Source organism: Notamacropus eugenii, chromosome 2 (genome assembly GCF_028372415.1).
Source record: "Notamacropus eugenii isolate mMacEug1 chromosome 2, mMacEug1.pri_v2, whole genome shotgun sequence".
Lineage (NCBI taxonomy): Eukaryota > Metazoa > Chordata > Mammalia > Diprotodontia > Macropodidae > Notamacropus > Notamacropus eugenii.
Genome location: NC_092873.1, coordinates 534521028 through 534541347, shown reverse-complemented (window position 1 = coordinate 534541347; position 20320 = coordinate 534521028).

Genomic DNA, 20320 nt, shown 5'->3' with positions numbered 1-20320 from the left:
ATATTACTTATTAGAGTAATATTAGAGAAGCCCTGGGATGAATGGACCATTAAGTGAAAAGAAGATGTTCTAGGCAAAAGCCTTGGGGCACACTGACTCCAATTAGAGAGTGGATATTAAGGAATGGAGGACGACTCCACAGAAACAGACACAAAGAAAGTCAGACAACAGAACTGGAGATACTTGTGTCCAGGAAGAGACAAGATGAACAAATTTGATGGAAAGCATGTCAATGGTATCAAAACCTGAAAAGGTAAGTTCAGTTAAGTCAATGTTAGTCATGTCTGACTCTTTGTGACTGTATATAATGTTATTTTGGCAGAGATACTGGAGTGGTTTGCCACATCCTTCTCCAGTTCATATTGCAGATGAGGAAACCAAAGCAAGGACTAAATGATTGCTCAGGGTCATGCAGTGAGTAAATGTCTGAGGCCAGATTTGAACTCAAGGAGATGGTAGACTTCAGACCTAACTCTCTATCCACTGCCACCTGGTTGACCCTCAACTATAAGTAGAATATTCAAAAAATACTTAATAGATACCATGCTGTAGTAGCAAGATTGGCAACCTACAGTATGAACTTTCCATCATTCCCAATACTGGCAATCATAATATTTTCCCCCATGAGTTGTGCTAAGATTGAAGAATATCATTCATTTATTTGTTTTGTTTTGTATGGGTGTTCAAAGAACTTCACATGCATTAACTCACTTGATTCTTACCATATCCTTGTGAGACAAATGCTATTATTATCACTTCAATTTACAGACAAGAACAAGAAGTTTCATTAAACTGAAGGGCTGAGGGTCACACAAGGAAGGAGTGTGTACAGTGAGAAAGAGATACTGAAGTGTCTTGAGAAGGGGAAAGAAATCATCAAACTTTTGTATGAATATCGATTTGGCTGCTACATGGAGGGTAGATTAGAGAACTGAGTGACTTGAGGAACAAAGAGAAGGTAAGAGGCTGTTTACATAATCTAGGTAGTGACAAGGGAGCCTGAACTAAGCTGGGAAGTGTGGGAGTGGAATGAAGGGGAGAGATGTAAGTGGTATTGTGGTAACTGATTGACAGTCATGGGAAAGGGATCCCTGGAGGCACAAACGGAAAATGACAACAAGCTTGAAAACCTGCTTTCCGGAAATGAAGAGGTACGTTCACAGAAAAAAGGAGAATGTGAAAGGTGGGAGGATTTGGGAGTATAGGTTCCAGTGAGACATACAAGTGGAGATATCCAGGAGGAAGTTGAAGATGATAGAGACATGAAGACTCAATATATATATATGTGGGTGGGTGTGTATATGCATGCGTACGTGTATATGTATGTATATATGTATGTACATATGCATACAAATATATGTTATGTAAGTGTGTATGTGTATATGTATATATGTATGTATATACATATGTGTGACTATGTGTATGTATATATGCATACATGCATGCATATCTGTACACTCATGTGTATATACTTATATCTTGCATGTGTGTGCATATGTGTATGTTATGTGTATATGTATGTGCATGTGTGCATGTGTCATATTTATGTGGGTATATCTAAGCATATACATATTTGCATATAGGTATGTATATGGAGAGAGACAGAGACAGAGACAGAGAGAGAGAGAGAGAGAGAGAGAGAGAGAGAGAGAGAGAGAGAGAGAGAGAAAGAGAGAGCACTGCTTTTTGTGGTGGCTAAGAATTGGAAATTGAGAGGATGCTCATCAATTGGGAAATGGCTGAACAAGTTGCAGAATATGAATGCAATGAAATACTATTGTGCTAAAAGAAATGATGAACAAAATGATTTTAGGGGAAAAAAACTGAAAGCAATATTTTAGGATGATCAGCTCTGAATGTCTTACCTATTCTCAGCAATAGAATGTTCCAAGACAGTTCCAAAGGACTCATGATGAAAAATGGTGTACACCTCCACAGAAAGAACTGATGGAATCTGAATACAGATTGAAATATGCCTTTTTTAAATTGTTTTTTCTTTTTACTGCCTGCTTTCTTTCACAATATGACTAATAGAAAAATATGCTTTGCATCATTGTTTGCAAACAGCACACAAAATTGTTTACTGTTTCAGAGGGTGGAGAAAGAAGGAGGGAGGAGGAGAATTTGGATATCAAAATTTTAAAAATTAATATTAAAATATTTTTACAATTGAGAAAGTATTATTCCAAAGCAAAAAAAAAAAATGTTTGAAATTTTTAAAAAGTGGGCCAAATGTCTTTGGCTTTTGTGGCAATGTTTCAGCTGAGTAACTAGCACAAAAGCTAATAACTAGCCTCTGCCTACTTTCTCTCTTAAGTTAGATAGTTACAAAATTATCATTGGACAACACTGAGTGAATCTGCAATTTCACTGGCAAAGGAAACTGCAAGGTGAGCAAACTGTACTCATCAATGGCGGTAAATACTTTCTCTGCATCTTATAAACTTCTAGTGTCAGAGTCTGGGACCTTGAAAGGTTGTGATTTGTTCAGACTTACACAGTTCTTTTTGGTTAGAGGCCAGCTTTCCATCCATTGGACACCATATAAAAGATATTTGTCCGCAGTGAGCTCAAGTAGAGCATTGATTATTCCACTGTTATTACTTGAGTCTTTAAACATGAGTACCTGCATATGGGAGAATTCTTCTACTTCTGTGTACCAGTTTTAATGTAAACTAACTCAGTTTTCTTTCTCCTTCCTCTTCCCTTACTAGTTTTATCATACATTGTTCATTAAACGCCACTTCACAGTTCCTACCACTGTCCCAGTGGTGACAACAAAGATGTCAGTTTCTGTGTAAGTCCTAAGCAATTGAAAATAGTGATGCCAGTCTTTGGATCCATCACTCTGAACTCAATTTGTCATGGGGCTGACATTGTCATGTGCTCAAATAAATCACTGCCATGAAGCAAGGCCAAAACTAAATCTGCAGCTCACAGATTGGGCTAGCTTTCTGTGTTATTTTTACCAAACTTCTTTGGTTTTCTTGGAGAAATCATGACTAATAAGGAATTTTGGCCATTTACTTGAATCTATTCAAGGTAGGACTTTATGAAAATATTTTTTCCCAAAAATACCCTCAAGTTGTGAATTTTAGTAAAAAAAAACATTGCTTGAGAGTTCTGTCATCAGACCAGTTTTATACTTCAAATATTTTCTATCCAAACAAAGAAATTATTAATCTAAAGGTCCAAATTTCATGCCTAACTTTCTAGTAGAGTATGTATCTTTTCTGGAGAGTATACTTGAACCATTCCCTGAGCAACTGTTTTTCACCTGAGTTATAATTGTGGTACTATGTTCCTGGACAAACACACACACATACACACATACATATGCACACACATGAACATGTATGTACACACATGTGTACACAAAACATTTAGGGAACAACAGTAGTTGTTGATAAAGTAACAACATATGACCTCACTACCTGAAACAAATATGTGTTAAAAATTGTTATATTTTTAAAAGGGTTGGGTTTCATGGAGTATGCCTATGATCCCAGCTACCAGAAGGTCCAAGGCTGGCAGATATCTTGAGTTCTCAGTTTCTAAGATGTAGTATGCTATGGAGATCAAGTGTCTGCATCATATTGTGAATCTCTGAGAGTGGAGTTTGACTGAGAAGGCGCGGACTGACTCAGGAAAAAATAGAAGTAAATGTTGGGATTCCTAAACCACTCAGGACAGAAATGGAGTCTGCCAGAACTGGGTGACAGAAAAGTGCAGGAGCTCCAGCAGCTGCAACAGCTACTCCTGGGGCTATCAGCCCACAGACTAAATATGTGAAAGTCATCTACTTGAACTTCTGGGACAGTAAATGGCAGAGTAAACTGGAATTGCTCTTAACCTCCCTTGTTGACCTTGAAAAACCCTGAGAATATTGCCCCAGGAAAAATCCTGGAATAGTGGAGGGAGCAGAAGAGGTATAGCAGTATTTTAACTCAGGAAGCAGAGAACATCACCAAGAAGTGTCCCTCTTGCTGTGGCTGAAGGGAACCAATGCAGAAGTAGAAAAGTACCATCAAGTACCACTTCAGTGAACCAGCAGGAGATCCTAAGTCCCAGGGAGGTGGAGGTGGGAAGCACCAACACCAGGACTCCAGCCTTGCCTTAGCACAGCCAGGAGAATTGGGCAGACATTGGCACAGACAGGGTTAATGCAGTCCTACAGGAGGAGGAGACCTCCAGCAGCCAAACAATCCTTCCACCACACCTCATACTGTGAGCTTAAGTGTAACCCCGAGGAAACTCAGACTTCACCTGGCCTCAACCTTGGCACATACCAGTCAGCTCAGCACTAGGTAAACTGCAGCATTATACAGCTTCTACCTGAAAGAACGAGAGGCTACAGTACACAAAGTCATTAAGTAGGCCCCTGGTTCCCAGCACAACAAATATGGTGCAGAGATCCCTGTGCCCCAGAAGCAGAGATTCACTTTAAAAGCCTGAAGAAATGCAATCTCCATGAGCAAGAAGAAACTTAGAAAACCAAAAACCGTAGAATCTTATTACAGGGAGAGGGAAGAACAACATACAAATTCAGAAGAGGACAACACTGACATTATACTCACATCTGAACCCTCAAAAAGGAATATAAACTGGTCTCAAGCCAAAAGAGAATTCTTAGAAGAGCTCAAGAAAGATTTTAAAAGTCAAATCAAAGAGATAGAAGAAAAGTTGACCAATGATTTTAAAAATACAGTCAGCTCCTTAAAAAGTAAAATTGACCAAATGGATAAGGATATATGAAACTAAATGAAAAAAAAAAACTCTAAAAAAGGAAGGCACAAATGCCAATTGAAGAATTCAATTTGTTAGAAATTAAAATTGGGCAAGTAAGAACTGATGACTGTATATGACATCAAGAATCAGTCAAAATCTAAAGAATGAAAAAAATAAAAGATAATGTAAAATATCTCATTGACAAAACAACTGACATGCAAAATAGATCCAGGTGAGGAAATCTAAGAATTATTGTTCTACCAGAAAACCATGATGAAAAAAGAGTCTAAACAATATTTTCCAAGAAATCAAGCAGTAAAACTTCCCTGAGGTCCTAGATCCAGAGGGCAAAATAGTCATTTAAAGAATCCACCAATCACTTTGGGAAAGAGATCCCAAATTGAAAACATCAAGGAATGTTGTTGCCAGGTTCCAGGATTGTCAGGTCCAGGAGAAAACACTGCAAGCAGCTTGAATGAAACAATTTAAATATCTTGGAACTATGGTCAGGATCATACAGGATCTGGCAGCTTCTACATTAAAAGATCAGAGGGATTGGAACATGATATTCCATCGGGCAAAGACCTGGGATCAATTACCCAGCAAAATTGAGCATAATCTTTCAGGAAGGAGATGACATTCAATGAAATAAGGGATTTTCAGAGCTTCTTGATGAAAGGTCAGAGTTCAATGGAAAATCTTATCTTCTAATATAAGACTCAAGAGAGGCATAAAAAGGTAAACATGGGAAACAAAACTTGTTTTTCAATATGGGTAGACTACTTACTTCCCAATATAGGAGAATGATACTTGTCAATCTTGAACACTGTATATTAAAACATTTAAAAGGGATATACATAGATAGAGTGTGGAGGCATAAATTGAATGATGTGACAATAAAAAAACCTAATTGGTGGGTGTGAAGGGGAAGAAGAAAGGAGAAGGCAGAAAAGAATAAATTACATCACATGAAGAAGCACAAAAACATATTATAGTAGAGGGAAAGAAGGGATGGAGATGAGCATTGTTTGACTTTACTCGACTACGATTTGGTTCAAGGAGGGAATAACATTCTCAATTAAGTATATAAATCAAACTTGCAAAACAGGCAGTAGGAGAGTAAAGGTGGAAGAAAAGGAGGGAGCTGACAGAAGGGAGGCAAGACTGAAGTAGGTGGTGGTCAAAGGAAAAGTTTTTTTAAATTGAATTATTTTGTTTTCAGTGTTTGACAATCATTTACATACATCTTAGATTTTTTTTCCACTCCCTCACTCTCATTCCCCCCTCCATCTCCACTCCCTCCCTTAGATGGTATGCAATCTTATATAGGTTCTACACATGCATTCCTATTAAATGCATGTTGTATAGAAGAATTAAATTGAAAGGGAGAAACTATAAAACAAAACAAAACATAATACAAAATAAAATGATCTGCTTCATTCTGCAATTAAATTCTATAATTCTTTCTCTGAATGTGGAAGGCATTTTGCCTCAAGAGTCCACTGGAAATTTTTTAAGTCCATGAATTTCAATAAAGTACTAAGTCTACCAGGAAAATTCCTCACACATTGTGGTGGTTGCTAAGTAAAAAGTTCTCCTGCTTCTGCTCTTTTCACTCAGCATCAGTTCATATAAATCTTTCCAAGCTTCGTGCAAGTCTTCTTGTTCATCGTTTCTCATAGCACAATAGTATTCCATAACATTCATATACCACAACTTGTTCAGCCATTCCCCAATTGATAGGCAATCCCTTCATTTTCAGTTTGGGGACACCACAAAGAGAGTTGCAATAAATATTTTTGTACATGTGAGAACCTTTCCCATTTCTATGATCTCTTTGGGATAGAGTCCCAGAAGCAATATTGCTGGGTCAAAGAGTATGCACATTTTTGCAGCCCTTTGTGCATAGTTCCAAATAGGTCTCCAGAATGGCTGGATCAGCTCACAGCTCCACCAACAATGAATTAGTGTTCCAACTCTCCCACATCTTCTCCAACATTTTTCATCTTCCTGCTTTGTCATGTTAGCCAATCTGACAGTTGTGATGTGGTACCTCAGAGTTGTTTTATTTTGCATTTCTCTAATCAATAGTGATTTAGAGCATTTTTTTTCATATGATTATATATAGCTTTAATTTCTTCCTCTGAAAATTCCCTGTTCATAATCTTTGATCATTTATCAATTGGGGAATAAATTGTGTTCTTGTACTTTTGAATCAGTTCTCTATATATTTTAGAAATGATGCCAAAGGAAAACTCTTAAGGAGAGAAAGGAGAGGGGAGAGATAAAAGCATAAATGGGGAGTGGTATAGGATGGAGAGAAAGACACAGATAATAATGATAACTGTGAATGTGAATGAGATGAACCCTCTCATAAAATGGAGGCAGATAGAAGAATGTATTAAAAAACATAATCCTAAAATATGATATTTACAAGAAACATATATGAAACAGGGGGATCCACACGGGACAAAGGGAAAAGACTAGAGCAGAATATATTATGATTTAACTGATGTAAAAACAAAAAGCAGGGGTAATGTATCACCAAGGCAATATTCACAGCACTGGTGGTGACTATGAATATACCAGCACAGTTCTCAATCGTAAAACATAAAAGATTCTCCATATAGAAAGTAGAAGAAAAATATTTATTTAGGCACCATAAAGCCAAGTCCTAGAATCAGAAAGCAAAATCTCTCATGGTGACCAGGAAGTTAAAAACGTGATCACTTCAGACAACAAAGCCATTCCCAAGCCTCCCTGCCCCCCTCAGCCAGGACCTTCTCATAAGCAAACACTCAGGAGTCTGAGCCTTGCCATGCCTGACTGCCTGTGTCCTCTCTCCTCTGACCCAACTATGCTCACTCATTTCCTCCTGGTTCTGCTCCACCCTTCCTGTTCCACCTGTTCATAAGATCCTCCAACAACATATGAGTTAGGTTTCCAGGTGATTTAAGCAAATCATAAGGGCCTATTGATCAATGAGAAAGATCTTTCCATTTAAATTACTATTACATTTGGCCCTAAGATCTTTCATATTCATGGCATAAATAGCTGGGGCAACTGGTATCAACAGAACTTTGACAAGGATAAAAGAAAATAAGCATATAAAACAATGTCTTAGGCAACTGGCGTCAACAGAACTTTACAACAATATAATGGGGATCACACAAAATGAGCACATGAAATAATATTTTAGGGTGGGGTTTAAGGGTAAGCACTCCATTATTTCCCCTCAACAAATGGGGCCCAAAATCTTGGAATGAGAGGAGGTCTCTTCCATAACTACTTCCTGTTGATATTGGACCTAGAGTTGTCCCTGTCCCAAGAGGTGTCATTTGAGAGATCAATTCTTTAGCAGGCATCTGGAGTTTGGTCGACTTCAGGTCTAGAGATGACACATTACCATCATAGATGGGGGGTGACATGCGGCTTAAGCAATCAAGCATCTGCAGGTGGAGGGTACTAAGCCAATAGGAAACAAATCTATCAAATAACTTTAACAGGTGAAAAGCCAAAAAGAAACTAGGAAAAAATAACCAGAAGCAGAGTAGATATAGTGTCAGCTGTGGTTCTGGAATCCATGAACTCACTATCATAGCCTCATTCATGGTAGAATACATGAGTTAAGGATCCAATTTGGTAATCATCCTCTCCTGAATAAACAACAGTTACAGTATTATCTTTTCCATGTGCTATAATTTCTGCAGCATTTGGAATATCATCTGGCTTCTGTTTAACCCACATTTTGGCTCCTGATTTTATTCTATCAGTAGAACCCAATCCTTCAGTCCCTCTGTTAGTTATTTCAGGAGGGGCAATTTTCACAAGTGATCTTGTTTCACAAGGGATAATAATGCTTTGAACTATTCTATCATTTTTACAAAACTCTATGAGTTCATCACCAAAATTTTGGAATGTCACAATAATTTCTCCTTGATTATTAGAATCTATCACTCTAGTCAATACATACATTCCTTGAGCCTGTAGTTCTGATTGTTAAGGATTTCCATCCATATTCCAGTAGAGATTGTTCTTATTTCTCTCTGATCCAACCAATAGTCCACTAAGCAATGTAAATCATATCCTCCCAAACCAGGGGTCCCTGGATATGGTGCTGGAACATCTGGCCTCACAGTACCTTACTCAACATTTGGAATCTTATGTGTTTGTTGTTTTCTAATGTGCATATTTGGGGTCATCATTCTGGCTAGAGGTGTACTTCCTCCCAAAGGTCTATTGTTCACATTACATGAAGGAATAAACAGTTTTTCTTTCCAATGTTGATAAGAATTATTAGAACCTAACTTCCTTAACTGTTGTTTTGAAAATCCAATCATTCTTTCAATTTACTCAGACACTTGTGGATAGTATGGAATATGATATATCCATTCTGTATTGTTTAATACACAATATCTCTTCATTTCATTACCTTTGAAATGTGATCCATTGTCACTTTGAATCTGGATTGGGATTCCATAATATAGACTTATGATATCTAAAGTTTACAGGTGTTTTTTTCTCAGTCTCATTCTTATAGGGAAAAGCCACTAGTATACTGGAATAGGGGTCAACACAAGTACATATAAATTTGCATCTTTTTTCTTGGGGTAGGGGTCCAATATAATCTATTGACCAAATTTGGGCCAGTACTTTTCCCCTTGCTATCTCTCCAGTTGCTACCTGAGGAACCATTCATCCCTTTTTCAAGTGTCATATGTAATATTCTTTGACTATTTTTTTAACAATGAATGAGAGAGACTAATACCTCAGTCTTGTGCCCACTTGTGTGTGCCCTGGACCCCTTAATGGCCAGTTGTTTGATGAACCCATTTTGCTGGTACCAGAGATCATCAGTTGGTGTTAGAGTAGGGGCAATAGTTGAGTAGCAGTCGTTGCTTGTTAATCAGTATGTGCATTGTACCCATGCTCTGGCATGGTGAAGGCCACCTGAGTGTCTACATGAAAAACTGACAAATTAGTAACCAAAGATATGTCCCATACATCTTCCCATAATTATTTACCTTAGACTTGTTTGCCATGGATTTCCCAATTTTGATTTTTCCTCATGAGAATCCATGTAGCTAACCCATGAGCTACTACCCATGAATCAGTAAATATAAGACACTGCTCTTCTGCTTTGATAGCTTGATGTACTATCATAAGTTCAGCATATTGATCACTTCCACCTATCCCCATACTTTCTAAAATCTGCCTAGTACATGGCTTATAGGCTACCACTTTTCAGTGTCTTTTGTGGCCCAACTCTTTTGGTGTCCCATCAATAAACCATGCATGTCTCTTTTGTTCTTCAGTTAATCTGTCATATCCCTCACTCTATTTTACCACTGACTGTAACTATTGATGTTTTGGTTACAGACCACATATCATGTTGACCATTTATTGGAAAACTGGATCAAATACTATAACCAGGGCATTAATAAATACTTGAGTGGAGTCCTCCCTTATATATGGAAACCCTGAAAAGCTTAAACTTGGAACTCCTATTACCATCACAGGATTGGGAGGGGCTTCAGCCAGACAAGTTAATCTAATGATGAAAATTGGACAATTACCTAAGCAAGTATACACCGTGGTAATTGCACCCATTACTGAATTCAACATTGTAATAGATTTATTGAGAGGTATGGTTTTAAGCCGATCTTTTGTCAGGCTTGTGGGACAATCTCCCTCAGTCCCTCAATCCATTGCATACCCACAAACTTTACGGTTTGAGCTGGCCCTTCAATCTTTGCAGGGTTAATCTCCCACCTGTTCCCTTTCATATGCTCAATTAAAATGTCAAACTCTTTTTCACCTCTACCATTTTTCCCTGTATCATAATATCATCTATGTAGTGGGCAAGCTGTCCACCAGGTAGCTCTAATTCATCCAAAGGTTCGGCTACAATCCCATGAGAAATAGCGGGGTTATGCAGATATTCTTGTGGCAAGCATGTAAACGTATACTGTTGGCCTTGCCAAGTGAAAGCAAATTTGTCCCAATAGTTTCATATCTATTGGGATAGTAAAGAAATCATTGGCTGAATCAATAACTGCCTCCCAAGTCTCACTATATTTCTGGATCTCTTCCATTAAAGTAATGGTATCTGGAACAGTAGCATACAAGGGAGGAGTGAATTTATTCAATTGTCTATAATCCACTGTCATCCTCCACGTCCCATCTGACTTTTGTACTGGCCAGACAGGATTATTCAACTATTAAACTAATAAATAAAACAAAGAGCTGATTTTATGAAAAAAAATAAAATTGATAAACCTTTGGACAACGTGACTTTTTAAAAAAAGGATGAAAACTGAATCACTAGTATCAAAAATGAAAAGGGAGAATTGATCTCCAATGAAGCAGAAATTAAAACAATAATTTTAAATTATTTTGCCCAACTATATGGCCATAAATTTGACAAGTGAAATGGATGAATATTTACAAAAACTATAAATTACTCAGATTAACAGGATGAGGAAGTAAAATACTTAAAAACCCCATCTAAGAAAAAGAAATGGAACAAACCATAAATTAACTCCCTAGGAGGAAAAAAATCTCCAGGTCCAGATGGATTTACAAATGCATTCTATCAAACATTCAAAGAATAGTTAATAGTTAATTCTGATACTATATTGAACATTTTAGAAAACTGGTAAAGGAATCCTATCAATTATTTTGTGACACAAATATGGTTCTAATACCTAAACCAAGAAGAGCCAAAACAGAGAAAGAAAATATAGACCAATTTCCCTAATGAACATAGATGCAAACAAATTAAATGAGATGTTAGCAAAAAGATTACAACAACTTATCATGAGAACAATACACTTTGATCAGGTAAGATTTATATCGAGAATGCAGGGCTTGTTTAATATTAGGAAAACTATCAGCATAATTGATAATATCAACAACAAACTAACAGAAACCATATGGTAATCTCAGTAGATGCAGAAAAAGCTTTTGACAAAATACACCCCCTCCCATTCCTATTGAAAACACCAGAGAGCAAAGGAATAAATGGAGCCTTTCTTAAAATAATAAGTAGCATCTACCTAAAACCATCAGCAAGGATTTTACTTTATGGGGATATGCTAGATGCATTTCCAATGAGATCCAGGGTGAAACAAATATGTCCATTATCACCACTGTTATTCAATATGGTACTATCAATGTTAGCTTTGGTAATAAGAGAAGAAAAAGAAATTGAAGGAATTAGAATAGGTAAAGAAGAAACTGTTATTCTTTGCGGATGATATGATGATATTCTTAGAGAATCCTAGAGAGTCAAGTAGAAAACTACTTGAAATCACAAACAACTTTGGCAAAGTAGTAGCATACAAAATAAACCCACACAAATAATCTGCTTTTCTTCATATTACTAACAAAGCTCAACAGCAAGAAATAGAAAGAGAAATCCCATTTAAAGTTACTGCAGACACTATAAGATATTTTGGATCTTACCTGCCAAAAGAAACCCAAGGATTATATGAACACAATTACAAAACACTTTTCACACAAATAAAGTCAGATCTAACTAATTGGAAAAACATCAGTTGCTCATGAGTAGGCTGAGCTAATATAATAATAATGACAAATTAATTTACTTATTCAGTGCTATACCAATCAAACTATCAAAAATATATCTTATAGATCTAGAAAAATAATGTGAACATTCATCTGGAATAACACAAGGTCCATGATAATTGGTGAAAAGAATTGCTAGGGAAGCCCTACCAGATCTCAAATTGTATTATAAAGCAGCAATCATCAAAACCTCTTGGTACTGGCTAACAAATATTGGGGTAGATCATTGAAATAGGCTAGATAAATATGACACAGTAATCCATGACTATAGTAGTCTCCTGTTTGATAAATGCAGGGACTCTAACTTCTGGGATAAGAACTCATTGTTTGACAAAAACTGTTGGGAGAAATGGAAAATAGTGTGGGGGAAACTGGCCATAGAGCAACATGTGACAATGTACACTGGAATAAAGTACAAATGGGTGCATGATCTAGGTATAAAGACCAATACTTTCAAATAATTAGGAGAGCGAGAACTAGTTTATTTGCAAATTTGTGGAGAATGGAGGGATTTATGGCCAATCGAGAGATAGAGAATATTATGAAATGCAAAATGGATAATTTTAATTATATCAAATTGGAAAATTTTTGCACAAACAAAGCCAGTGCAAACAAGATTAGGAAGGAAGCAGAAAAATGGGAAAGAATTTTTACTAGTGTTAATGATAGAGGCCTCATTTCCAAAATATATAGAGAAATGAGTCAAATTTATAATAACAAAAATCATTCTCCAATTGATAAAAGTTCAAAATACATGAACAGGCAGTTTTCAGAGGAAGAAATTACAGCTTTCTACAGTCATATGAAAAAGTGCTCTAAATCACTATTTATTAGAGACATGCAAATCAAAACAACTCTGAGGTACCACATCACATCTATCAGATTGGCTAACATGACAAAACAGGAAAATGATAAATGTTGGAGAAGATGTGGGAGAGTTGGAACACTAATTCATTGTTGGTGGAGCTGTGAGGTGATTCAGCCACTCTGAAGAGCAGTTTGGAACTATTTCCAAATGGTTATAAAAATGTACATACCCTTTGACCTAGATGTACCACTTCTAGGGCTGTATCCCAAAGGGATCATAAAAATGGGGAAAAGATCGACATGTACAAAAATATTTATAGCAGCTCTTTTTGTGATGGCAAACAACTGGAAATTGAGGGAATGCCCATCACTTAGGAATGGCTGAGGAAGTTGTGGTATATGAATGTAACGGAATATTATTGTGTTTTAAGAAATGATGAACAGGTGGATTTCTGAAATACCTGGATAGACATATGTAAACTGAGTGAAGTGAGCAGAACCAGGAGAACATGATACACAGTAACAGCCATGGTATGCAAGGACTGTTTCTGACAGAGTTAGTCCTTCACAGCAGTGCAAGGACCTAAAGCATTTACAAAGGATTCATGATGCAAAATGCCATCCAAATCCAGGGAAAGAACTATGGAGTCAAAATGCAGAATGAAGCAGACTATTTTCTCTTTTATGTTAGGTTTTGCTTAGTTTTTTTTCTCATATTTTGTTCCATTCATTTTAATTCTTTTACACAACATGACTAACATGAAAACGCATTTAATGGAAATGTACGTGTAGAGCTCATATAAGATTGAATGCAGTGTTGGGGAGGTAACATAGAGGGAGAGGGAGACAATGTAAAACATGGAAGTGATTCTTGAAAGTTGAAATTAAATAAATTTAGAATATTAAAAAAATAAAGTAAAATATATAAATGCCACAGAGAGGATTTGAAGTTTATGAATAGAGAGGTAGCCTTGTTAGCACAATAAATAGGATTCACATTTCACCTCTAATTCCTACTAGCTGTATAACCCTAGAGACATCTCTATGTAGAGTATAATTTGTAAAACAATATCTAATTTGTGTAGGATAAAGGAGTTTCCAATCTGGGAGATTCCCAGACAAATAAATCCTTAGATCTAAAACAACCTCAAAACAAGCATAGGAAAACCACAATGACTACAGGATTATTCATAATCGTGATCTGAGGGGAACTCTTGTGTGACCTCCTTCAGGTGTCCTGGGCTTCATGGGAATCACCATTATTAGTTATGGCTATTTTAAACTTTTTAATGGCTTAGGTGAAAATGTAATTACAAATTCAATGAAGATGGAAAGGAGAAAAGATCACAATGACAAGTGGCATCTGTATTAAGCTTAATTATAACAAAATTCTACATATTTATTGATATTGTGGCCTTATTTCTTATCCAAGCTAACTCCTCAACATGTTAACTTGTTCAAGTTATCCCATTCTATTCTATCTTCTCCAAATCCATGTTCTGGTAGCTTCCACTCTCACAAATTTTCATTCTCTCTCTGTCTCTCTCTGTCTCTCTCTGTCTGTCTCTCTGTCTCTCTCTGTCTGTCTCTCTGTCTCTCTGTCTCTCTGTCTCTCTGTCTCTCTCTCTCTCTCTCTTTCTCTATCAATCTTTCTTTGTCTTCCCTAAAAACTCACACTTAATACTTACATCGCTGCTATCATTCTATTTCTCATCTGTCTTTTGTAACTCTGACTCCTTGAAAAAGCTGTCTATAAGGGGTTCCCTCCAGTTTCTTTACTCTTATTCTCTTTTTAACTCTTTACAATTCAGCTTCAGACCTTATGACTCCCCTGGAATTGCACTCTAAAGTCACTAATGATTTCTTAATTGCCAAATCCAATGGACTTTTATCAAAGCTCATTCTTCTTGGTCTCTCTGTAGTTTTTGACACTTTATCTATCTTTTCTCCTTAAGAGTGTCTTCTCTTTTCTCTTCTAGTTTTTGGGACACTGTTCTTTCCTGGTGTGCTTCCTATATGATAGTTTCTCCTCTATCTCCTTGACAGGATCCTCCTCCAGATCATTCCCTCTAACCACAGGTGTCCCTCAGAGTTCTGTGCCTTCTTCTCTTCTCCCTTAATACTATTTCACTTAGTGATCTCATCAACTTCCATGGGTTTAATTACTATGTCTGTGCTGATTACTCAAAATCTATCTTTCTTTCCCCAGTCTCTCTTGAACTCTAGTACATTTACATCTTGAACTCAATATTCAATAGACATCTTAGCTTCAATATGTCCAATACAGAACTCATTAACCCCCTCCCCCCAAAACAAAAGGTCTCCCCCTTCTACTTTTGCTGTGGCTAATCACTCATCCTTTATTGTATCCATTCTGTGGCCAGTGCACATGGACTTCACCTTCACTAAATCTTTAAATACCCCATTTCTGTATTCTGACACTTCTATCATCCTAGTGCAACCCTATCACTTCATGCCAGAACTAATGTAGTAGCCGCCTTGTGGGCCAACCTGCCTCAATCTCTCCCCTCTCCAATCCATCCTCCCATCTTCCATTCATCCACTAATGTGATTTTCCCAAAAATCATGTCCAATAATTTCAACCCTCTACTCAGTAAATTTCATTGATTTTCTATTGCCTCCAGTAACAAATGAAAAAGTCTCTATTTTGCTTCAAAGACCTTTATAATCTAGCCTCCTCCTAACTTTCCAGTCTTCCTACACATTACTCCTTGACTTGCACTCTTTGTTCCAGTGATACCAACTTCCTGAATATTCCACAAAGAAGATTTTCCATATCTCTGCTCTAGGCATTCTCTTTAGGTGCCCCCCTCAAGCTTTAAATGCTTCCTATCCTCAACACTGATTACTAACCTCCCATCCTGCTTCTTTTAATTCCCAACTAAAATCCCATCTTCTACATTAAGACTTTTCCAACCCCTCTAAATTCCAGTACCTTCTCTCTGTTAATTATTTCCTCTTTATCCTGTGCATGTATGCATACATACGTACATAAACATGTATACGTATGTATATACATATACACTTAAATGCAAATATGTGTTTATATGTATATGCATATATATACACTAATATATGTGTGTGTGTGTGTCCATAGAAAAAGAGAGAGAATAGAGAGAGCTTTCCACATTGAGGCAGGAGTGAATTACAAAGTCCTAGTCTACTTCCTGTATGACTTGGTGAACACAGTCTTCTCAAAAGATAGGCTACTGAGGGACCTGAGATCTGTGAGTTCCAGTATTTCTAACCTTGCTGGAAAGAACTTTCAATACTGGTCTTTCAGTGGTTTGCATGTCTTTGAACTGAGCACTTATCCAAATACATTTGGAGACATTCATCACCAGATAATTGGTCAGTAGGTGGTATTAAGATTATGACGATGATGATGATGATGATGATGATGATGATGACAAGCCAAAGAGATTCTGTGATTCTGAAAATTATGATTTTCCTTTGTATTTTCCACTCAGTTCTTTAGCTTTTAAAATATTTTAAAGTTTAGAATACATCCAGAAATGGTGTATTCACAGCAATGTCAGGGGGATCCTGCTTCTGGGATTTCAACAGCAAGATGAGAGACTTAAAAAGGGGGCTAAGAATATGGCCAAGTTTATTCAATGAAAATCGGGCAACAGTTTCTCCAAGAAAGAAAAGTGTACAAGACACCCTTGGGCGACCGTTGGATTCCTGCCCAAATATTCGCACCTTTGGGAAGCCATCTGTAATCTCTTTTCTTTGAAAGGGATAAAAGGTTTCTTCAAAGACAAGGACAGTCAGTCAATAAGGAGCCAAGTGCAGTCAACAAGAAGGGGGATGGGGACAGATTGAGAGAGCTTTCCTATTAAGGCATGAACTTCTAGGGGGAGGAGGGAATTTCAGCCCAATTCTCATGAGTGAAAAGCACTAACGATCAGACAACCTCAAATCTGCACTCAGTATAAGAAGCTGAGCGTGTTGTCATGCCACGCATATAGTTTGGTTTCGCTTTGCGGGAGTGGCTGGGAGAATCATGCTGCATTTGGCCAGTAAGCCCAGATGGGAATTGACCTTCTCCTCACAACCTGGCATCCATGGCCAAGTGACCTAACTGGCCCGCCTAGCCACAATCCAGGGTCATACAGACCTGCATATCTAGACCAGGAAGTGTTAAACCCAGAGAAGAGTGACCTCAGCAACCACCCAACAGGAATGACAGCCCATCAAAGCATTAACCTGTCTGCTCAGAGAAAAGCTGCTTGATAGATGGAGCCACTGTACAAGGGCCACACTTGTTTCTGTGAGAAAGCAGCCCCTCTAAGCAATGGAGTGCCTTGCCCATCACTGATGACTCACCTGGCATCACGGTTTGCAAGGACTTAAGGTAAAGAAAAGTCATGGAAGCCTCGTGGTCTGCAGTTGAAAGCTCCCTCTGCTATGTTCCTAGGCTTCTGCCTCGATACTAATGTACTTGAAACATGTGCCTAGTCTCTCTCTTAGTCTATTTGTGTATTTGTGGGACAAAGCATTCATAGATCAGGGAAAACATTTTGGAACCACTATTCTTGCTATTACATTTTAGTCAATACTTTTGTTGCAATAAACTGTACTGACAGTGTTAAGGAGTAACAATCTATTCAGGACTCATAAGCTACTGTTAGGAGGCTAGGCACCCATGGACTTATACTAGAACTCTGAAAGTAGTACTAGACTTCCTCCATGGTGTCCCAAATGGCCACTGTCAGTGCTGGTTGAAGATCTGAGAAGGGGGAGGCCCAGAGTGAGGAGACTATGTCTGTATTAATTGTTTAAAAGTGTTTATTTAATACAGGTGATGTTCTCCTGTGGTTGCATTATGTGTGTGTGCGTGTGTGTGTGGTGTGTAGATACACACACATACTTATATACACACACATACACATATATTTACATATATGTACACACATATGCATACATATAGGTATGCACATACATAAACACACATGTATATCCATATATAAACATACATACATGTACATATATGTATGTCCATATATGCACACAATTCATATATATGTATATGTAAATGCATATGTGTGTATAGCTTTGCATCTGTATCAAAGAAGTTCATTTTTTAAACATCTGTTTAGAAATGGAATTTGTTGAACAAACACAACTTATAAGCATCTCTTGGATTTCGAAAACTTGTCTTCTGATCAAAGGTACTTCAAATCCTCTAATTATTACTATCAGTGCTTTACCAACAATATTGGAATCATGGAATCTTAGAGTCTGAAGGGACTTCTATACACCATTTCATCTAGTTGAACCTATACCTACTATTAATTCTGCCCTGCATCCCCAGGAAATGATCATCTACCCTTAACTTCAAGATTTTGAAGAAAACCCAGCCCACTCTCTGCCTCAACTTCAACACTATCTTAAAAAATTCCATTTGCTTCCAAAATGGTATTCATTGTATGAATTCTTTTTTTGGTGTAGTTTAGTTTAGTGGGGGTTTTATTGCCCTTGACATCAAATTTACATTTGTCTCTTTTCAACCTCTACTCGTTTTTCATGGTACAATCCATAGGGGCCAAACAAAATCAATCAATTTTTCAATGTTTAAGAAACTATGTAAGGAATTATGGATGCAAATAAAAAACTTGGACACTCCTCAAGAAAAGTTTAATTTGTATCCTTGAAGACAAACTACATGTATTCTAAAGTCTTCTCGTTTCCAAGTTAAACCTGTCCATTATTTCAGCTTATCTTCATGTGGCATGAACTTGGAAAGCTTAGCTATCCTAATTGCAACGTCTGAAGCTCTGCTATGAATCAACAAAGGATGTTATACTGAAATATTGACACATAATCAAATTAAGAGTTTTAGAGAAACCTTGGAAGATGTGTTTGGAATGAAAAAGAGCAAAGTGAGAAGAATAGGAACAACTTATACTAAAAAATGTAAAAACAAGCAGTTAAAATACTAAAGAACTGTAACTGATACCATGTGCAACCCCCATTAAAGACCATCAATGAAGAATATCACCCTGCCTCTAAAAGACAGGTGATGTATTAAGTATACAGAATGAGACACATGATATTGGACACAGTCCATGTGGGGATATTTTTATTGAATATTCACATTTGTTTTCAAGGGTTTTGCCTTTGATATTTTTCTTTGCTTATTACAAAGTTTGTGTTGTTGTTTTTTTCTTTCCTTCCTTTCTACCTTCCCTTTTCTTTCTTTCTTTGTACCTTATATGTTTACTTCTCTCTCTCTCTCTCTCTCTCTCTCTCTCTCTCTCTCTCTCTTTCTCTCTCTTTCTCTCTCTTCCTTTCTTCCTCTCTCCTGGATGGATAATAAATTAAAATACATATTTAAACTTAATTCTCTTATAGTTGCTTGCGTTTGTTTCCCTGTGAATATGAGTTTCATTTACTAGCACCATTGTAAACAGTTAAACATTAGAAGAAACCTCAACACTGCAATTGTGACAACCAGGGACCCACAGCTCCTTCCAGCAGATGTTGAGCCTTTCCTGGCAGTAAGAGCCTTGAAACTGAATCTCCTCACAAAGAGAGAAATGTGGTATCAGCAAAGTCATTCATTGGCGAAGCATGCTATATATTTACTCACAGAATAGATATTATGCATGAAGCAATACAGTACAAAAACTCAAGACACTTCATTATTGCTTTTGATTCAGCTGATTGCTTATTAACCACCTCTCTTCAACCACCTGGTTGTTCTGAATAAAAAGAATCCACTTGTATCCTGAGTGATCATTGGCATGGTGATTGAAAGTGGGAAGCATTCCAAGAATATGAGAGTATGTCCTTGACCATCATAAAACACCGCCAATAAAGGAGGACGGCTGGCTGAATGGATCCCATTACACTTGATGCATCTGTGAATAACTGCAAATTGAAAGATTGCAAAGTAATACAATGATTTTAAGGAAGCTCTTCTAAGACATACTGTTAACTACTGAGCAGACACAAGGAAAACACACACACACATACGTGCACACACACAAGCACACACACTCAAGAAGCTGAAATCTGAACTGTGAATGATTTTTTAAATGCGGATCAGATACTTAAAATTCCACAGGACCTTATGGGTCTTCTAGTTTAACCCCTCATTTGACAGATGAAAATCTGAGACCTGGAAAAGATGGATGGCTTTCCTTGGGACACATGAATACTCAAT